General features: G+C 50.7%; 1 protein-coding gene across 5 annotated transcripts in view; it reads left to right on the top strand.

Annotated features, from left to right (window-relative positions):
* TLN1 (talin 1) overlaps nucleotides 1-19,697 on the top strand; it is an 880,838-nt gene that overhangs the window by 124,051 nt on the left and 737,090 nt on the right. The window contains exon 1 of one of the 5 annotated variants that reach the window (XM_085627687.1): nucleotides 9,722-9,979. The exons of 3 other annotated variants lie outside the window; for them this stretch is intronic. The gene's annotated coding sequence lies outside the window, so the exon portion shown is untranslated. Of the gene's footprint in view, nucleotides 1-9,721; nucleotides 9,980-19,697 lie in introns of those variants that run through there. One more of the 5 variants, XM_085627682.1, reaches the window with a different exon arrangement.

Here is a 19,697-nt window from a genome sequence, read left to right as displayed (position 1 = left end):
AGTAGGAAGTGCCTGGAAGGTGAGTTTCCAGGGGATGACCCGAGTGTTGCCGCTCAGTGAGGTCCCTGCTCCCGGGCAGTAGGGTATGTGATCCCTCTACCTCGCATTGCCTACTCCTGGATGTGTCGTCCGGTACAGTCTGGGAGTGCCTGCCTCTCTCAGGAGACTGTGCGTCCCATAGTGAAGTCAGCACGTGCAGCAATGTGTGCTGCTGTTACTGTGGGATCACTGCATGTGATTGTGCAGTTACTGCTGCCATGTTGCCGCGCTATGGGCATCCCTTACTGTAGTGTTGCTTCAGTGGTGTGTGCTGCTGTTACTGTGGGATCAATCCATGGGATTGTGCAGTTACTGCGGCCATGTTCCCGCGCTATGGGCATCCCTTACTGTAGTGTTGCTTCAGTGGTGTGTGCTGCTGTTACTGTGGGATCACTGCATGTGATTGTGCAGTTACTGCTGCCATGTTGCCGCGCTATGGGCATCCCTTACTGTAGTGTTGCTTCAGTGGTGTGTGCTGCTGTTACTGTGGGATCAATCCATGGGATTGTGCAGTTACTGCGGCCATGTTCCCGCGCTATGGGCATCCCTCACTGTAGTGTTGCTTCAGTGGTGTGTGCTGCTGTTACTGTGGGATCACTGCATGGGATTGTGCAGTTACTGCTGCCATGTTCCCGCGCTATGGGCATCCCTCACTGTAGTGTTGCTTCAGTGGTGTGTGCTGCTGTTACTGTGGTATCACTGCATGGGATTGTGCAGTTACTGCGGCCATGTTGCCGCGCTATGGGCATCCCTCACTGTAGTGTTGCTTCAGTGGTGTGTGCTGCTGTTACTGTGGTATCACTGCATGGGATTGTGCAGTTACTGCGGCCATGTTGCCGCGCTATGGGCATCCCTCACTGTAGTGTTGCTTCAGTGGTGTGTGCTGCTGTTACTGTGGGATCAATCCATGGGATTGTGCAGTTACTGCGGCCATGTTCCCGCGCTATGGGCATCCCTCACTGTAGTGTTGCTTCAGTGGTGTGTGCTGCTGTCACTGTGGTATCACTGCATGGGATTGTGCAGTTACTGCTGCCATGTTCCCGCGCTATGGGCATCCCTCACTGTAGTGTTACTTCAGTGGTGTGTGCTGCTGTTACTGTGGTATCACTGCATGGGATTGTGCAGTTACTGCTGCCATGTTCCCGCGCTATGGGCATCCCTCACTGTAGTGTTGCTTCAGTGGTGTGTGCTGCTGTCACTGTGGTATCACTGCATGGGATTGTGCAGTTACTGCGGCCATGTTCCCGCGCTATGGGCATCCCTCACTGTAGTGTTACTTCAGTGGTGTGTGCTGCTGTTACTGTGGGATCACTGCATGGGATTGTGCAGTTACTGCGGCCATGTTGCCGCGCTATGGGCATCCCTCACTGTAGTGTTGCTTCAGTGGTGTGTGCTGCTGTTACTGTGGGATCAATCCATGGGATTGTGCAGTTACTGCGGCCATGTTCCCGCGCTATGGGCATCCCTCACTGTAGTGTTGCTTCAGTGGTGTGTGCTGCTGTCACTGTGGTATCACTGCATGGGATTGTGCAGTTACTGCTGCCATGTTCCCGCGCTATGGGCATCCCTCACTGTAGTGTTACTTCAGTGGTGTGTGCTGCTGTTACTGTGGTATCACTGCATGGGATTGTGCAGTTACTGCTGCCATGTTCCCGCGCTATGGGCATCCCTCACTGTAGTGTTGCTTCAGTGGTGTGTGCTGCTGTCACTGTGGTATCACTGCATGGGATTGTGCAGTTACTGCGGCCATGTTCCCGCGCTATGGGCATCCCTCACTGTAGTGTTACTTCAGTGGTGTGTGCTGCTGTTACTGTGGTATCACTGCATGGGATTGTGCAGTTACTGCGGCCATGTTGCCGCGCTATGGGCATCCCTCACTGTAGTGTTGCTTCAGTGGTGTGTGCTGCTGTTACTGTGGGATCAATCCATGGGATTGTGCAGTTACTGCGGCCATGTTCCCGCGCTATGGGCATCCCTTACTGTAGTGTTGCTTCAGTGGTGTGTGCTGCTGTTACTGTGGTATCACTGCATGGGATTGTGCAGTTACTGCGGCCATGTTCCCGCGCTATGGGCATCCCTTACTGTAGTGTTGCTTCAGTCGTGTGTGCTGCTGTTACTGTGGGATCACTGCATGGGATTGTGCAGTTACTGCTGCCATGTTGCCGCGCTATGGGCATCCCTCACTGTAGTGTTGCTTCAGTGGTGTGTGCTGCTGTTACTGTGGTATCACTGCATGGGATTGTGCAGTTACTGCGGCCATGTTGCCGCGCTATGGGCATCCCTCACTGTAGTGTTGCTTCAGTGGTGTGTGCTGCTGTTACTGTGGGATCAATCCATGGGATTGTGCAGTTACTGCTGCCATGTTGCCGCGCTATGGGCATCCCTCACTGTAGTGTTGCTTCAGTGGTGTGTGCTGCTGTTACTGTGGTATCACTGCATGGGATTGTAGAGTTACTGCGGCCATGTTGCCGCGCTATGGGCATCCCTCACTGTAGTGTTGCTTCAGTGGTGTGTGCTGCTGTTACTGTGGGATCAATCCATGGGATTGTGCAGTTACTGCGGCCATGTTCCCGCGCTATGGGCATCCCTTACTGTAGTGTTGCTTCAGTGGTGTGTGCTGCTGTTACTGTGGTATCACTGCATGGGATTGTGCAGTTACTGCGGCCATGTTCCCGCGCTATGGGCATCCCTTACTGTAGTGTTGCTTCAGTCGTGTGTGCTGCTGTTACTGTGGGATCACTGCATGGGATTGTGCAGTTACTGCTGCCATGTTGCCGCGCTATGGGCATCCCTTACTGTAGTGTTGCTTCAGTCGTGTGTGCTGCTGTTACTGTGGGATCACTGCATGGGATTGTGCAGTTACTGCTGCCATGTTGCCGCGCTATGCGCATCCCTCACTGTAGTGTTACTTCAGTGGTGTGTGCTGCTGTTACTGTGGTATCACTGCATGGGATTGTGCAGTTACTGCGGCCATGTTGCCGCGCTATGGGCATCCCTCACTGTAGTGTTGCTTCAGTGGTGTGTGCTGCTGTTACTGTGGGATCACTGCATGTGATTGTTCAGTTACTGCGGCCATGTTGCCGCGCAATGGGCATCCCTCACTGTAGTGTTGCTTCAGTGGTGTGTGCTGCTGTTACTGTGGGATCACTGCATGGGATTGTGCAGTTACTGCTGCCATGTTGCCGCGCTATGCACATCCCTTACTGTAGTGTTGCTTCAGTGGTGTGTGCTGCTGTTACTGTGGGATCAATCCATGGGATTGTGCAGTTACTGCTGCCATGTTGCCGCGCTATGGGCATCCCTTACTGTAGTGTTGCTTCAGTGGTGTGTGCTGCTGTTACTGTGGGATCAATCCATGGGATTGTGCAGTTACTGCTGCCATGTTCCCGCGCTATGGGCATCCCTTACTGTAGTGTTGCTTCAGTGGTGTGTGCTGCTGTCACTGTGGGATCAATCCATGGGATTGTGCAGTTACTGCTGCCATGTTGCCGCGCTATGCACATCCCTTACTGTAGTGTTGCTTCAGTGGTGTGTGCTGCTGTTACTGTGGGATCAATCCATGGGATTGTGCAGTTACTGCGGCCATGTTCCCGCGCTATGGGCATCCCTTACTGTAGTGTTGCTTCAGTGGTGTGTGCTGCTGTCACTGTGGGATCACTGCATGGGATTGTGCAGTTACTGCGGCCATGTTGCCGCGCTATGGGCTTCCCTTACTGTCGTGTTGCTTCAGTGGTGTGTGCTGCTGTTACTGTGGTATCACTGCATGGGATTGTGCAGTTACTGCGGCCATGTTGCCGCGCTATGGGCTTCCCTTACTGTCGTGTTGCTTCAGTGGTGTGTGCTGCTGTTACTGTGGTAATATTGCAGCAGAATGTGCAACTCTCACTGTGGCATGTGTTCAGAACTACGCCATGCTAAAAATGTGGTATTATCACAGCAAGATGTCAAATTATTAAAATATAGCAATATTTCAGTTCTTTCTGGTATTGCAATGTATTCTGCTGCTCATGTTGTGGTATTGCTGAGGTAGAGTTGTGCGGCTATCCAGCAGTAGGAGTAGTTTAGGCTGGTGTACATCCTGTGGGTGTGCTCATACCTACCCCTAGTGTGCAGCGCAGTATTATTGTGCCCCCTCTGGGCAGTTCCTCTGGTATTACTCCAGCATTATGAGTTGTTTAGGCTGGTGTACATCCTGTGGGTGTGCTCATTCCTACCCCTAGTGTGCAGCGCAGTATTATTGTGCCCCCTCTGGGCAGTTCCTCTGGTATTACTCCAGCAGTAGGAGTAGTTTAGGCTGGTGTACTTCCTGTGGGTGTGCTCATTCCTACCCCTAGTGTGCAGCGCAGTATTATTGTGCCCCCTCTGGGCAGTTCCTTTGGTATTACTCCAGCAGTAGGAGTAGTTTAGGCTGGTGTACTTCCTGTGGGTGTGCTCATTCCTACCCCTAGTGTGCAGCGCAGTATTATTGTGCCCCCTCTGGGCAGTTCCTCTGGTATTACTCCAGCAGTAGGAGTAGTTTAGGCTGGTGTACTTCCTGTGGGTGTGCTCATTCCTACCCCTAGTGTGCAGCGCAGTATTATTGTGCCCCCTCTGGGCAGTTCCTCTGGTATTCCTCCAGCAGTAGGAGTAGTTTAGGCTGGTGTACTTCCTGTGGGTGTGCTCATTCCTACCCCTAGTGTGCAGCGCAGTATTATTGTGCCCCCTCTGGGCAGTTCCTCTGGTATTACTCCAGCAGTAGGAGTAGTTTAGGCTGGTGTACTTCCTGTGGGTGTGCTCATTCCTACCCCTAGTGTGCAGCGCAGTATTATTGTGCCCCCTCTGGGCAGTTCCTCTGGTATTACTCCAGCATTATGAGTAGTTTAGGCTGGTGTACTTCCTGTGGGTGTGCTCATTCCTACCCCTAGTGTGCAGCGCAGTATTATTGTGCCCCCTCTGGGCAGTTCCTTTGGTATTACTCCAGCAGTAGGAGTAGTTTAGGCTGGTGTACTTCCTGTGGGTGTGCTCATTCCTACCCCTAGTGTGCAGCGCAGTATTATTGTGCCCCCTCTGGGCAGTTCCTCTGGTATTACTCCAGCAGTAGGAGTAGTTTAGGCTGGTGTACTTCCTGTGGGTGTGCTCATTCCTACCCCTAGTGTGCAGCGCAGTATTATTGTGCCCCCTCTGGGCAGTTCCTCTGGTATTACTCCAGCAGTAGGAGTAGTTTAGGCTGGTGTACTTCCTGTGGGTGTGCTCATTCCTACCCCTAGTGTGCAGCGCAGTATTATTGTGCCCCCTCTGGGCAGTTCCTCTGGTATTACTCCAGCAGTAGGAGTAGTTTAGGCTGGTGTACTTCCTGTGGGTGTGCTCATTCCTACCCCTAGTGTGCAGCGCAGTATTATTGTGCCCCCTCTGGGCAGTTCCTTTGGTATTACTCCAGCAGTAGGAGTAGTTTAGGCTGGTGTACTTCCTGTGGGTGTGCTCATTCCTACCCCTAGTGTGCAGCGCAGTATTATTGTGCCCCCTCTGGGCAGTTCCTCTGGTATTACTCCAGCAGTAGGAGTAGTTTAGGCTGGTGTACATCCTGTGGGTGTGCTCATTCCTACCCCTAGTGTGCAGCGCAGTATTATTGTGCCCCCTCTGGGCAGTTCCTTTGGTATTACTCCAGCAGTAGGAGTAGTTTAGGCTGGTTTACTTCCTGTGGGTGTGCTCATTCCTACCCCTAGTGTGCAGCGCAGTATTATTGTGCCCCCTCTGGGCAGTTCCTCTGGTATTACTCCAGCAGTAGGAGTAGTTTAGGCTGGTGTACTTCCTGTGGGTGTGCTCATTCCTACCCCTAGTGTGCAGCGCAGTATTATTGTGCCCCCTCTGGGCAGTTCCTCTGGTATTACTCCCGCACTCTGCCGCTATTACCACTGGATTTTGGGGTGGCCCTCTGCTGCAGGACCTGTTTGTTATTACAGCAGTCTTCCTTGCACTGCTGACGGTGGTAAGCATCCTCTTCTCTGTGGTTGCTCTGCTCTCAGCCCAGCAGTGTGGCTGCCACTCCAGGGGTGATTGCCCTGCTTGGTGATTTGTCTTACTGCAGCTCATTTTGGTACAGTGGTGGCTTCTTTTCTTGTTGTAATATGTTATTGCAAAGGCTCTTGGGGTGCAGGCAACTCTGCTATCATTAGATCTGGCCAGACTAAAAAGAATTCATGAAGATCTATATTCTCTATTTCCACAGCTATATTTATTTACCATTATCTATAATCGGACCTCCACCCTGAGCACCCCGCTCCTACTCCCCGCCCTGTCTCCTCTGCTGGGAGCATGCAGCCCACCTCCTTCTATTCTACCTGACAGAAACAAATACATTACCAGAGGCGCGTGCTGGGACAGGAGTTTAAAATTAGGAAAAGTATTGAGATACCCCACTGAAAACTGTGTCTGTCCGGTACAGTACTTAATTTGAGCCGGTGGATTCTGGTGCTCAGCACCAGCACATAATTGTCGACACCGTCGCTTGTGATAGTCTGCCTCTAGGAGGACCACAACAACAGTTAATATTTATATACATTAAAAATTACTATTCCCTGCTGCCGGAGCCATTTTTAGGTCTCGCCTAGCGGATGCAGCGCATGCGCTGCTCATCTTGGCGAGATGTATTGTCGTGCAGAGGAAGCATCGATGCCGACAACTTCCTGCACCGGCTCAGCGGCAGCTTCTACTCCGACTGGGTGAGCAGGTGGCTAGTTGAACCACATGCTGGGCTACCTGGTGGTGCTAGCCCGCGCCTACTTCCAGGGTAACATTGAGCTCTGCGTGCTCTTCAATGGTGCCCTGGAGAAGGGCCACCTGCATGAGTGGGCCAAGTGGCAGGGCAACGAGCGAAACAAAGACACGCCGCCGCCCAATGTCAGTTTTTTATTTCCGTTGACTCGGATCGCGGTGCTACCTCCCACCCACCGCTGTGTTTCCTGTTTTTGTCACAATTTAATCTCCTTGTGCGACGCCTCCCTCCCCACTCCCCCATCCCCACCTCCCGCCCGTCATTCTATTTGTGAAGTTGCCCACGTTTCTTCTTTCGGCTACCACTTCTCTGACATCTAAAGCGAAACAAGTTGTGCACTTGGCAAGCAGTCTCTCGTTGGTTTCTCCCTAAGTGTCGTGCCGTGTCACTTCTCTTGGGGACTGTTGTCAGAGTTCAAGGGAGTACTAGTAAACACTAACAACAGAGTGAGGGGCCCTCGGGACAGGCCTGAACCAGACAACTCTTCCAAGCGAGAGGCCACGAGCTGTCACACAAAGTACAGATGCGTTGGGCATGTTTGTTTAACTGTTCTTAGTGTCTGGTGCCAGAAGTAACGCAACTTCTCGTCTCCTCCCCTCCCCCAATCTACCCGTTGTTGATGGCTGTCACGAAAATGCGCAAACTAGTCCTTGAGGTGAATTGTGATTGCCCGTGTCGCCCTTCACACAACTGGGCTTCTGGTTTGCCAAGGACCTTTAACAGAAATGGTAATACTCCTTGTTTATGTTTCTGATTGGCCTGGAATGCGGTCATTACTATGTTGGCCTCGCTGATGAAAAAGACTTGCATTTTCATTTAGTGTTTTTGTTATCACTAGAGGAACATCAATTTCTCTTTTACCAGCAAACTTCCATTAGTTGGTAGTGTTTATTATCAGGGGGGTCAGGACAAGTGCACGATTCCTCCACAGCCGTATTTCTTTTTCTACCTAACGCAGTGCACTTACGGAACAATCGCCGGCACGACTTCGCTCAATTGAAGGGGAGTTTTTGATGTATACGCACATAGGTTTATGTATGACAACATTTCTCCTGTGTCTGGCATGATCTTAAGTGGGCTGAGAGGAACATGAACGAGCCGGTGCTTTCAATGGAGACACACACTGGTTCAATCGAGGTGGGTGTTTCAGGGCTCGGTTTCCACTGCTCTATTATTTTTGGAGTTAATGGCAGGATGCAGTATTTACAGCGGGCAGCATCGAAATATGCGATTCTGCGGCCGTGCATTTTTTACGCATACTTATGGGTTTCCCACATTTGCCGCATACTCCATTACCTGCTGCATAATCCGCAGATTTTAACTCAGACGGTTTCTACCTTAAACGGATCAAAAGTTACAAAAAAAATGGCGATATGTTGCTGGGCACCAGAAGGCCCTTCACAAATGTTGACTGGTCATCTTTCCGTTGCTTATTGCTGCATTTTGGGTGTTAAATTGGTACCATTAAGGTGATATATTTTCCCAGACAGTGTTACAAGGTATAACGAGCAATTGCAATGCAACACGGTCTTGCATTTACGCGAGCCTGAGCTCTTGGCATTGTAAGTGACAATACCTTTTATTTAGGTTTTGGTTTATAACACATAAATAAAAATGCATTGTCATTTACAATGCCAATAGCTTAAACTCGCGCGAATGCGAGACCTATTGCATTGCAAATGCTTGTTATGGCTTTGGAATAGTCTGAATTGTCACACTTGCAGGAGTGTGATGGCAGCAGTTGCGTTGTTAGTGTCACTGGCAGCATGGCAGGGGCATTGTGTGGTGCAAGCTGCAGTGGTGTCTTGACGAGAGCCCTGGCACGGGCATTGTGTGGTGCAAGCTGCAGTGGTGTCCTGACGAGAGCCCTGGCAGGGGCATTGTGTGGTGCAAGCAGCAGTGGTGTCCTGACGAGAGCCCTGGCAGGGACATTGTGTGGTGCAAGCAGCAGTGGTGTCCTGACGAGAGCCCTGGCAGGGGCATTGTGTGGTGCAAGCTGCAGTGGTGTCCTGACGAGAGCCCTGGCAGGGGCATTGTGTGGTGCAAGCTGCAGTGGTGTCCTGACGAGAGCCCTGGCAGGGGCATTGTGTGGTGCAAGCTGCAGTGGTGTCCTGACGAGAGCCCTGCACTTATTTTGATTCAAATTAAGCACTGGTAGGGTGAAATCTTGGACGTCTGGTCACCTTAAACCATGGGTACAGGCAAGCATTTTCCCAGGGGCCACACCATGTTGTCTGTGATGTGACCAAGGGCCCAACTGATGCCAGCAGGGTGGCGGTCGGGGAGGGTTTGATGGTTAGGTGGGTGCAAGGGAAGCTAAGTATATGCATTTATTGTCTGAATAGCATTATGTGAAACCAAAAACTTGGAATTAATCTCGGCTTCTCCACTTAACCAAATTATGTGATCCAAGGCAATTTATTTTATTTCATTTCACCTCCTTTGACTTTATTATCACACATGACCTTGAAATACATGACTTCGGGACGGGTGCTGTACAAAACCTTCTCCTGTGTTTGAGAAGTACACTATATGTTTATGTATAATAGAAACCACAGTCCTCAGAGTGCACATAACAACTGACTTGCCTCTTAGTACACTTTTGGCATGGTTATCAGGGCGGGGGAAAGAATGAATGTTTCTAAATTCATGTTTGAAAACTATCCCTTTTAAAAAATAAAATGCATCTCAATGCACTGCTAATCTGATTTTTTTTAAATGAAAGGGATCTGAATTTTAATGAAATAACTATTTGAATTATTTGCATTATGCTACTTTCACACTTTTGCTGCAGAATGTCTATAAATGAAGGTTTTACTAGATACATGGGGAGGGGCACCGTAGTTCCTTCCTTTCTTTAACTGCAATTAACCTTTTAATAGACGCATGCTCATTTATTTAACCTCTTTTTGATGTCCGTGCTGAGTCAAGTGAACAGCAGTCCAGTGCTGCTCTTGACCAGGGGGAGGGGCCCCATGTAAAGGTCGTGCGCCTCTCCGTGGCTGATGCTTGCTGCTCTGGAACTCTTGTGGCAGGAAGCTCTGCTGGAGGCTGTGAGTGACAGGAGGAGGAGTCTGACCTCACACAGGGACAGGAAGTTATGGCTGTGTGTGGCTGATGATCAGGAACAGAAGAGGCCTTATTCCACAGCTGGGATCAGTCTCTGAGGATGAAGTACTCCAGGATGGGGTAAGATCAGAGCCCTCTAACTTCTATTGAATGCTAAGTAATAGGTGTGCCGTTGACATGCTGGCGATTTTTATTCTTATTCTCAAGGGAGTTTCAAAGGAGAGATCCTGAGAGCAGGATGGAGAACACTACCAAGTGTTGAAGTAGATGAACAGAGGGAGGAGTGCTTTTATTTATACTGAAACTGAGGAAAGAGGAGAACATAAGGATGGAGTGTGGAATTGTTGTATTCCTTCTAGCCTGAAGATCAGCCTTGCTGCATGCCCCTTTACACATTGCAGGACTGGACTTTATTTTCCAAGCACCATGGTTCGAGTACTTGCCTTACAGAGAGTTCCATTTGGGGGTGGAATATGCTGTGGTGTCTCTTTGAATGTTGGTTTTGCAGGGAATTTGCATTACGTTTGCTCCAAGCTCTACAGGCTCCTTGGACTCCACACCATGCTGCTAGTCTTCTAACCGGTCTCGTTGGGTGCTCTTGCTTGGCTGCTTGTCTTATGGATTCCTTCAGTTCTCCTATTGCTGGTCTTCTAGCGGGGTCCCGTTGGTTGCTCTTGCTTGGCTGCTTGTCTTGGGGATGTCTTCAGGGTCCTGTTGATGCTCGTGCCTGGCTGCTTGTCTTGTGGATTCCTTCAGTTCTCCTATTGCTGGTCTTCTAGCATGGTCCCATTGGGTGCTCTTGCTTGGCTGCTTGTCTTGTTGATTCCTTCAGTTCTCCTTTTGGTGGTCATCTAGCAGGGTCCCGTTGGGTGCTCTTGTTTGGCTGCTTGTCTTGTGGATGTCTTCAGGGTTTTGTTGATGCTCTTGCCTGGCTGCTTGTCTTGTGGATTCCTTCAGTTCTCCTGTTGGTGGTCTTCTAGCAGGGTCCCTTTGGATGCTCTTTCTTGGCTGCTTGTCTTGTGGATTCCTTCAATTCTCCTATTGCTGGTCTTCTAGCAGGGTTTTGTTGAGTGCTCTTGCTTGGCTGCTTGTCTTGTGGTTGTCTTCAGGGTCCTGTTGATGCTCTTGCCTGGCTGCTTGTCTTATGATTTTTTTCAGTTCTCCTATTGGTGGTCTTTTAACCGGTCCTGATGGGTGTTCTTGCATGGCTGCTTGTCTTGTGGATGTCTTCTGGGTCCTGTTAATGCTCTTGCCTGGCTGCTTGTGTTATGAATTTCTTCAGTTCTCCTATTGGTGATCTTCTAGCAGGGTCCAGTTGGGTGCTCTTGCTTGGCTGTTTGTCTTGTGGATGTCTTCAGTTCTCCTATTGGTGGTCTTATAGCAGGGTCCCGTTGGTTCCTCTTTCTTGGCTACTTGTCTTGTGGATGTATTGAGGGTCCTGTTGATGCTCTTGCTTGGCTGCTTGCGTTGTCGATTCCTTCAGTCCTCCTATTGTTGGTCTTCTAGCAGGGTCCCTTTAGGTGCTGTTTCTTGGCTGCTCTTCTTGTGGATGTTTTTAGGGTCCTGTTGATGCTCTTGCCCAGCTGCTTGTCTTATGAATTTCTTCAGTTCTCCTATTGGTGGTCTTCTTTCAGGGTCCCGTTGGGTGCTGTTGTTTGGCTGCTTGTCTTGTGGCTGTCTTCAGTTCTTCTATTGGTGGTCTTCTAGCATTTTCCCATTGGGTGCTCTTGCTTGGCTGCTTGTATTGTGGATTCCTTCAGTTCTTCTATTGGTGGTCTTCTAGCTTTTTCCCATTGGGTGCTCTTGCTTGGCTGCTTGTATTGTGGATTCCTTCAGTTCTTCTATTGGTGGTCTTCTAGCATTTTCCCATTGGGTGCTCTTGCTTGGCTGCTTGTATTGTGGATTCCTTCAGTTCTTCTATTGGTGGTCTTCTAGCATTTTCTCATTGGGTGCTCTTGCTTGGCTGCTTGTATTGTGGATTCTTTCAGTTCTTCTATTGGTAGTCTTCTAGCAGGGTCCCGTTAGTTGGTCTTGATTGGCTGCTTGTCTTGTGGATTCCTTCGGTTCGCCTATTGGTTGTCTTCTAGCAGGGTCCCTTTGGGTGCTCTTGCTGTTCTTCTTGTGGATGTTTTAGGGTCTTGTTGATGCTCTTGCCTGGCTGCTTGTCTTGTGGATTTCTTCATTTCTTCTATTGGTGGTCTTCTAGCATTTTCCCATTTGGTGCTCTTGCTTGGCTGCTTGTCTTGTGGATTCCTTCATTTCTTCTATTGGTGGTCTTCTAGCATTTTCCCATTGGTTGCTCTTGCTTGGCTACTTGTCTTGTGGATTCCTTCGGTTCGCCTATTGGTTGTCTTCTAGCAGGGTCCCTTTGGGTGCTCTTGCTTGGCTGCTTGTCTTGTGGATGTCTCTAGGGTCCTGTTGTTGCTCTTGCTTGGATGCTTGTCTTGTGGATCCCTTCCGTTCTTCTATTGGTGGTCTTCTCGCAGGGTCCTGTTGATGCTCTTGGCTGACTGCTTGTTTTATGAATTTCTTCAATTTGTCTATTGGTGGTCTTCAAGCAGGGTCCTGCTGGGTACTCTTGCTTGGATGCTCTTGCTTGGATGCTTGTCTTGTGGGTTCCTTCATTCCTCCTATTGGTGGTCTTCTAGCTGGGTCTCTTTGGGTGCTCTTGCTTGGCTGCTTGTCTTGTGGATGTCTTCAGGGTCCTGTTGGGTGTATTGTACTGTTGGCTGCTGCTTTGTCCAAGAGTCGGGAGTCTATCTCCATCTGGATTAGATGTGTTGAGCAGGCTAAATAAACCTTTTTGGAGGTGCTTTGATGGGAAAGTTCTTGAATTACAATGACTATTGGTTGGACAGTTTTGGTTGACCTTTGTTCCTACGTCTCAAGTGTAGAAGATTAAAGAGTATGGTGGATGAGCGTCCAGTTGAGTTGTGATGAGTGGCAGGAGAGGTTGTTGTTTCTGCGCTGCAGATAAAGTTCAGGATGGTGTGTTTTGTGTCAGTTGGTAAAGCGTCAAACTGTTTGACCTCAGCAGTTTATCATAGGCTGAGGAAGAGTACAGTGATTGGAAGTTGCAGACGTTGATGTTCTACAGATTCAGAGGTCTGCCGGCAGTGGTCGTGGCCCTGGGATGCTGAGGGATAGTATGAAGTTGGGAGAGAGGCCAGTTTCATCGATTAGGGTGACATGAAGGCTGTGAGTGGTGATGTCTCCATTGTGCAGTCCTGCAAAGTGTGCGTTGGACCGCATGCATCACAGTGTGTGCTCAGTGTGTTTATTGTTACCAGAGAAGTGTTGATGAGATTTTTCTAAATCTAGTTATTGGTATTAAACATTGCAATTTGGAGACAAAGCCACCTAACTTATGGTAAGTGAGCAGAAGCTCAACATTGGAACTCTTTTCTGGCCCATGGCGAGCGTTGGCCAGAAGTTGCACTTCTAGTATGTTATTCTTCTGCGGTATTCGTGTTGTGTTCAGGGGAGCGGGGACTGGTGCATGTGCTCTGGTGATCACCCCTGCGGGTGAGATCTGCGTCCTTCCTATCTGTCTCTGCTGGCCATGTGTCATCTCAGAGATGGTCTGGGTGGACCGGCTGCTCCATCCTCAGGAGTTGTCCTTTTCCACCCTAAGCTCAGGAGGCCTCTGTGGCCTCCCTAAGAAGGGTTGGATCGCTCTCCCAGGTGCCTCATTGATACGCCTGATGTTGTCTTTATTTCCATTCCAGCTCTGCATTGTCTGCAAATGAATCGAACTGTGTGCAGGACTTGGCGTGTCCGTGTTATATTTATACTTTTGAGCTCCAGGCTGAAGTGTGAATATAAATGGACTAATCATGAACATTAATTGATAAATAACGATTTAGCCACATTTGACTTTGGAGCAGCGTCTGTTTGCACATCGGAAGCAACGGACGCTCCTTTGAAGATCAGCGGAAGCGTTTTCCAGAGCAGCGCCCAAGATGTCCTGCAGAAGAGGTGCCCGAACACCCGATACCAACACGCAGATAGTGCAGAGGGGCTTAAAGGGGAATCGGTAGAGCGGCAGCGGGGACCAGAATTGGATGCAACGTGCTGTGGTGTCCTGTTGAATGAATGGCCGGAGACACTCTTTGGAAAATGGTTGCAGATAATGGCTCCCGACGCCTTTATTAAAGATGTCCCACATGGTCTGACTGTGGCACTCGCATGAGGCCTGCATCTGTCTTCAGGGCCCTGGGATGGGGGTGCTGCCCCTGGTCCAAGTTGCCCACATAGTTTGGTTGTTGGCACTCACATGAGTCCCGCACCTGTCTTCGGGGCCCTGTGATGGGGGTGCGGCCCCTGGTCCAAGATGCCCACATGGTTTGGTTGTTGGCACTCACATGTGTCCAGCACCTGTCTTCGGGGCCCTATGATGGGGGTGCGGCCCCTGGTCCAAGATTACCACATGGTTTGGTTGTTGGCACTCACATGGGTCCCACACTGGTCTTCGGGGCCCTGTGATGGGGTGCGGCCTCTTGTCCAAGTTGCCCACATGGTTTGGTTGTTGGCACTCGCATGAGTCCTGCACCTGTCTTTTGGCTCCTTTGATAGGGGGGGGTGCGGCCCCTGGTCCAAGTTGCCCACATAGGTTGGTTGTTGGCACTCGCATGAGTCCTGCACCTGTCTTTTGGCTCCTTTGATAGGGGGGGTGCGGCCCCTGGTCCAAGTTGCCCACATAGTTTGGTTGTTGGCACTCGCATGTGTCCAGCACCTGTCTTCGGGGCCCTATGATGGGGGTGAGGCCCCTGTTCCAAGATGCCCCCATGGTTTGGTTGTTGGCACTCACATGAGTCCCGCACCTGTCTTCGGGACCCTGTGATGGGGATGCGGCCCCTGGTCCAAGATGCCCACATGGTTTAGTTGTTGGTACTCGCATGTGTCCAGCACCTGTCTTTTGGCTCCTTTGAAAGCGGGGGGGTGCGGCCCCTGGTCCAAGTTGTCCACATGGTTTGGTTGTTGGCACTTGCATGGGTCCCGCACCTGTCTTCGGGGCCCTGCGATGGGGGTGCGGCCCCTGGTCCAAGATGCCCACATGGTTTGGTTGTTGGCACTCGCATGAGACCGATTGCTGCGCACACTGCCCGGGCAGTTGGCTGGATACCGCCGCTCTGTACCTGCCCCCCCCCCCCCCCCCCCCCCCCCATCTATGCTCTGGTTTTTGGTGCCAACGCTGTAGCACAAACTTAGGCATTTTGTTGCAGATTTGGCCGATGTGTCCACCTCGAGGGTGATGTCCTGGTGGAATACAACGCTGTGGGGTCTCAGCTGTCCCTGGTATTGGCTCCTTGGTTTCACTGCTTTGTGGCCCGAAGTGGCGGCGCTGAACGGTTAGGCCTTTCTCAGGGCTCAAGCCCTTTTCTGGTACACAAACAATTTCAATGCCTCTGAGACATTGAACGTTTGGCAGATGTTGTACCAGTTCACCCTGTTTTTGTTTAACTGTTGTTTTTTGTACTTATTTCTCCAGCTCCGTTCTTTGAAGCAGCCCTCCTTGTAAGCCTGTGGCCTACACTCCGAGTTTGGAACAGTAATAACTTGCATCTTCTCGGCCAATATTTGACAGCGTTTTTTTGTTGCTGGCAACTGGTTCCATTTCGAGCCTGTGCCAGATTGTGAGCTGTTTGTTTCCTCTCCTTCGCTCAGATGTCGCTGCTTGCCTTTTTTGGGACGGCATGTACTTCACCGGCTGTTTGTATTCTGAGGTACAGATAAAACGAGTGCTTCGTCATTGCTGGTTTAAAGCCAGTAAAACCTTCTTGCTATTTAAATCTCTGAACACCTCAAAAATTCGAAGGATGGTCAGTCGTGCAGATTTCTAAAGTTCTGCTTTGCGACTAGTTCAAGAGTCTCGTGGGCTATTTTAACAGAATATATATTTTACATTTTGTACAATAAAATCCCCGAATTCCACATGGAAAAGCGGCAGATAAATGGCGGCCGTCTGTAAGGGATTGCGTTAATGCTTATACGTCGCACTGCTTTCATCCTGCACACACCCTCAGTTCCCAGTTGAGCGTGTTTGAGGATCTCATCGGTTCCGCATGCCATGGTTACCTTACTACTTGAATATCAGTTGATGTATAGGTCCGTGCCTATATGATGATTTACGCAGCGATGCGTGTGTCATTGTGAACACTCCTATGAATCTATATGTTTATATGTGCGGTTAATAATTCTGTTCTCTCCTTTCTTGTACATATTTTACTTGGGTGTAATCGATTGTTACTTCTGGGTCTTTAGATACTAGGGCACATTATTATTTGGACCTGCTGTTCTCCCGGGCTCCTGGCGCCCCCTGCAGGTCTGCTTTGATGCCCCCCGGAGCCTCGGTGCTCGGGTGGACGTTTCTGAAGTGGTCCCTCTGGTGGGGCAGACACACAACATGACAACTGCTGAGAGTAGAGGTGTGCAGAGCGCTCCCTGCATCCACCCCTGGTCCCGGTGGCCTGTCTGAATCCATCTCAGTGAGGGGGCCTCAACTGATGCTTGACCTGGGGAGTGCGCCCCCCCCCCCCCCCCCCCCACCCTCGGTGGTCTTCCTGAATCCATCTCAGTGATGGGCCTCAACTGATGCTTGACCTGGGGAGTGCGCCCCCCGCCCCCACCCTCGGTGGTCTTCCTGAATCCATCTCAGTGAGGGGGCCTGAACTGGTGCCTGAACTGGGGAGTGCACCCCTATTGTCCTGGTGGCCTTCCTGAATCCATCTCGGTGTGGGGGCCTCAACTGATTCTTGAACTGGGGAGTGCACCCCCTTGTCTCGGTGGCCTTCCTGAATCCATCTCAGTGACAGACCTCAACTGATGGTTGAACAAGGGAGTGCGCCCCTCCCCTCCCCCCGGTGACCTTCCTGAATCCATCTCAGTGAGGGTGCCCTCAACTGGTGCTTGAACTGGGGAGTGTGCCCCCCCCCTGGTGGCCTTCCTGAATCCATCTCGGTGAGGGTGCCCTCAACTGGTGCTTGAACTGGGGAGTGCGCCCCCTTGTCCTGGTGGCCTTCTTGAATCCATCTCAGTGACGGGCCTCAACTGGTGCTTGAACTGGGAAGTGCGCCCCACCTCAGTGGCCTTCCTGAATCCATTTTAGTGACGGGCCTGAACTGATGCTTGAACTGGGCAGTGCCCCCTCCCCGGTGGCCTTACTGAATCCATCTCATTGAGGGGCCTCAACTGATGCTTGAACTGGGAAGTGCACCCCCCTTGTCCTGGTGGCCTTCCTGAATCCATCTCAGTGACTGGCCTCAACGGATGCTTGAACTGGGGAGTGCACCGCCCCCTCCCCCCTTCTCCCCCCTACCCCAACTCCCGGTGGCCTTCCTGAATACATCTCAGTGACGGACCTCAAGTGGTGCTTGAACTGGGGAGTGCACCGCCCCCCCCCCCCCCTTGTCCTGGTGGCCTTCCTGAATCCATCTCTGTGAGGGTGCCTCAACTGATGCTTGAACTGGGGAGTGCACCCCCCCCAACCCCGGTGGCCTTCCTGAATCCATCGCAGTGACGGGCCTCAAATGATGCTTGAACTGGGGAGTGCGCGTCCTGGTGGACTTCCTGAATCCATCTCAGTGAGGGGGCCTCATCTGATGCTTGAACTGGGTAGTGCCCATTCCCCCCCCCCCCGCCCCCCCTTATCCTGGAGACCTTCCTGAACCCATCTCAGTGAGTGTGCCCTCAACTAGTGCTTGAACTGGTGGGGTGAGGGATTACACTTGGTTCGGGGGGGATTACACTTGGTTGGGGGGGGGGGGGGGGTTACACTTGGTTCTCGGGTGGGGGGGGGGGGGGGTTACACTTGGTTCTCGGGTGGGGGGGGAGATTACACTTGGTTCTTGGCTGTCTTCTATCTGAGAGGCTGGGAGCCAGTGTCTCACTTCAGTAGCTTGATCTGTAACAAGAAGTCATGAGATATGTATAGTGCTTTTTAACACGGTCTTGGTGCTTTGTAGCGCGGTCTCTTGCGTGTGCTACCATTCCTGATGTCGGTAGTCTTCGTCTCCCCATCCTTGAGGATTGTTTGGTCACCTTGCCTCCTTATTCAGAAGTGTCTGCTGCCACCTAAACGCATAGCTTGAATCAAGCGGGTGTGCGCTCTTCTCTGAACATCGCTGACCTACATCTGAGTGTACTGTACTCTGAGCACCCCTCTCCTTGAGCCCATCCGTGGCGGTTCTGCACCCCACCAGCCCTGTACCTATAGTTTAGTATCTTGCATTCTCTTCTACTTTGATTGTTCTACAAGTTGAGTAAATATCTTCCAGCTTGTGAGCCGGAGTTAGGTTGGGAGCCAATGAGGTGCATGGTCTTTGCCTGGCCTTGTCTTTTGTGATGTGCACATACATGGAGAGGATTCCTACACCTCCTGCTTGGAGCTTATGGAGTGTTGTGGTGAGCAGAGAAAATTGAGCTAGTCCTAGAAAATCTGATTTCTAGCTGGCTGCAGCCTGAGACCAGAGGTGGGGAACCTCTGGTGTATTACTACTCAGCTCCTCATCATTACATGAATGAATAAATGAAGGAATTTCTAAAGTGTGCAGCTACTACAAATGTGTCCTGGTGGTAAGGCAGGCGACCCCAGGAGTTCCTCACCACCCTTCAGTTTGGACACTAGTGTTTTCGGTTTCTTTTGGAATATTTTCTTCTCAGTGATGCATCTGAGAAAAAAGGCACCCGTTCCAGTTTTGTACCATTTACAGTCACTGTACCAGGTAGTCTGGAACCTCAAGGTTAAACATATGTGCATAGTCTAGTGAGGAGGAATGCCTGCAGGTCTTAACAGCTTTTGTGATCTGAAATTTTAAGGAAAGAAGAGTTCCATGTGCACCCCTAGGACATTAGCCACCTCCATGGGGGGAGGAGGGAAGGTGCAGCTACTCGGCCCTGCTCCTGACCATCCGGGCAAGTAGTTGGCCCCAAACAGCTGGACCTCCGTGTCTCCGGGTTACATTGCAGACAATTGGCCTCAAGCCGTTCCATCAAAGCTACCATGCAAGCTGCAAATTTCGACTTGGCTTCTGATGTATTGTATCCATCTTGTCGACTCCCAAAACCACCAACGGCCTCTGTTGCATGAGATAAGCGAGTTACTGGCAGCTAGATGGTTGCTGCAGACCTTGAAAGTGAGCTAGGTGGAGCGGGTGCAGGAGGCATCTTGGTTTCCTGGTCGTCACTTCGGGGTTATCTCAACCCTCTCTTGGGTGCCGTCTCATTTCCTCAGGGAAATCCTGCTGCTCTTCTTGCTTCTGAGTGACAGAGGCCCTTACAGTCTTCGTTGTCTAAGCTTTTTTTTTTAAGTAAAAAACGTTTTATTATTTTCAACACAATCTAGGCATCAATTCATACAATGCATTCTTGATGGAGCTAGGCATATCTCACCTGCTTTTGTCGATGTCCACCAATGTTGTCTACTTTGCGTTCGTGTGCTTTCCCTTTGTTTAGATCAAACCCATTTCTTTCTTCCAGTGGGACTAAGTCTTTCTGGGACAGCCTCACGCCTTATAGGCATACTCTTCAGTAAATGCACAGCACCCATTATGGGACGAGAGTATGATCTCCTATAGATGTGGTTGGGTACTTCGTGCACTAGACAAAGTCTTCCTCTATGAAATGCACCAAACTCTGTTACTGGAGGACCTGGGAAACGACCCTACCATGTGTTCCTCTCTGCCCTGCCCCGGGAGCGCCACCGAGACAGATGTGCAAAGTGGGTAACTGGGTCTTCTCTGCATTCTTTTTGTGGCCTTTGTTCTTCCCATTTGACAGGTAACTTCCGCGTCCACCCAGTGTTCCCTCCGTTCCTTCAGGCCAGGACGTCTTGTGATAC

The sequence above is a fragment of the Triturus cristatus genome, chromosome 2_1 (assembly GCF_964204655.1).
Source record: "Triturus cristatus chromosome 2_1, aTriCri1.1, whole genome shotgun sequence".
Classification (NCBI taxonomy): Eukaryota; Metazoa; Chordata; class Amphibia; order Caudata; family Salamandridae; genus Triturus; species Triturus cristatus.
This window is presented reverse-complemented; position numbering and strand designations above follow the sequence as displayed.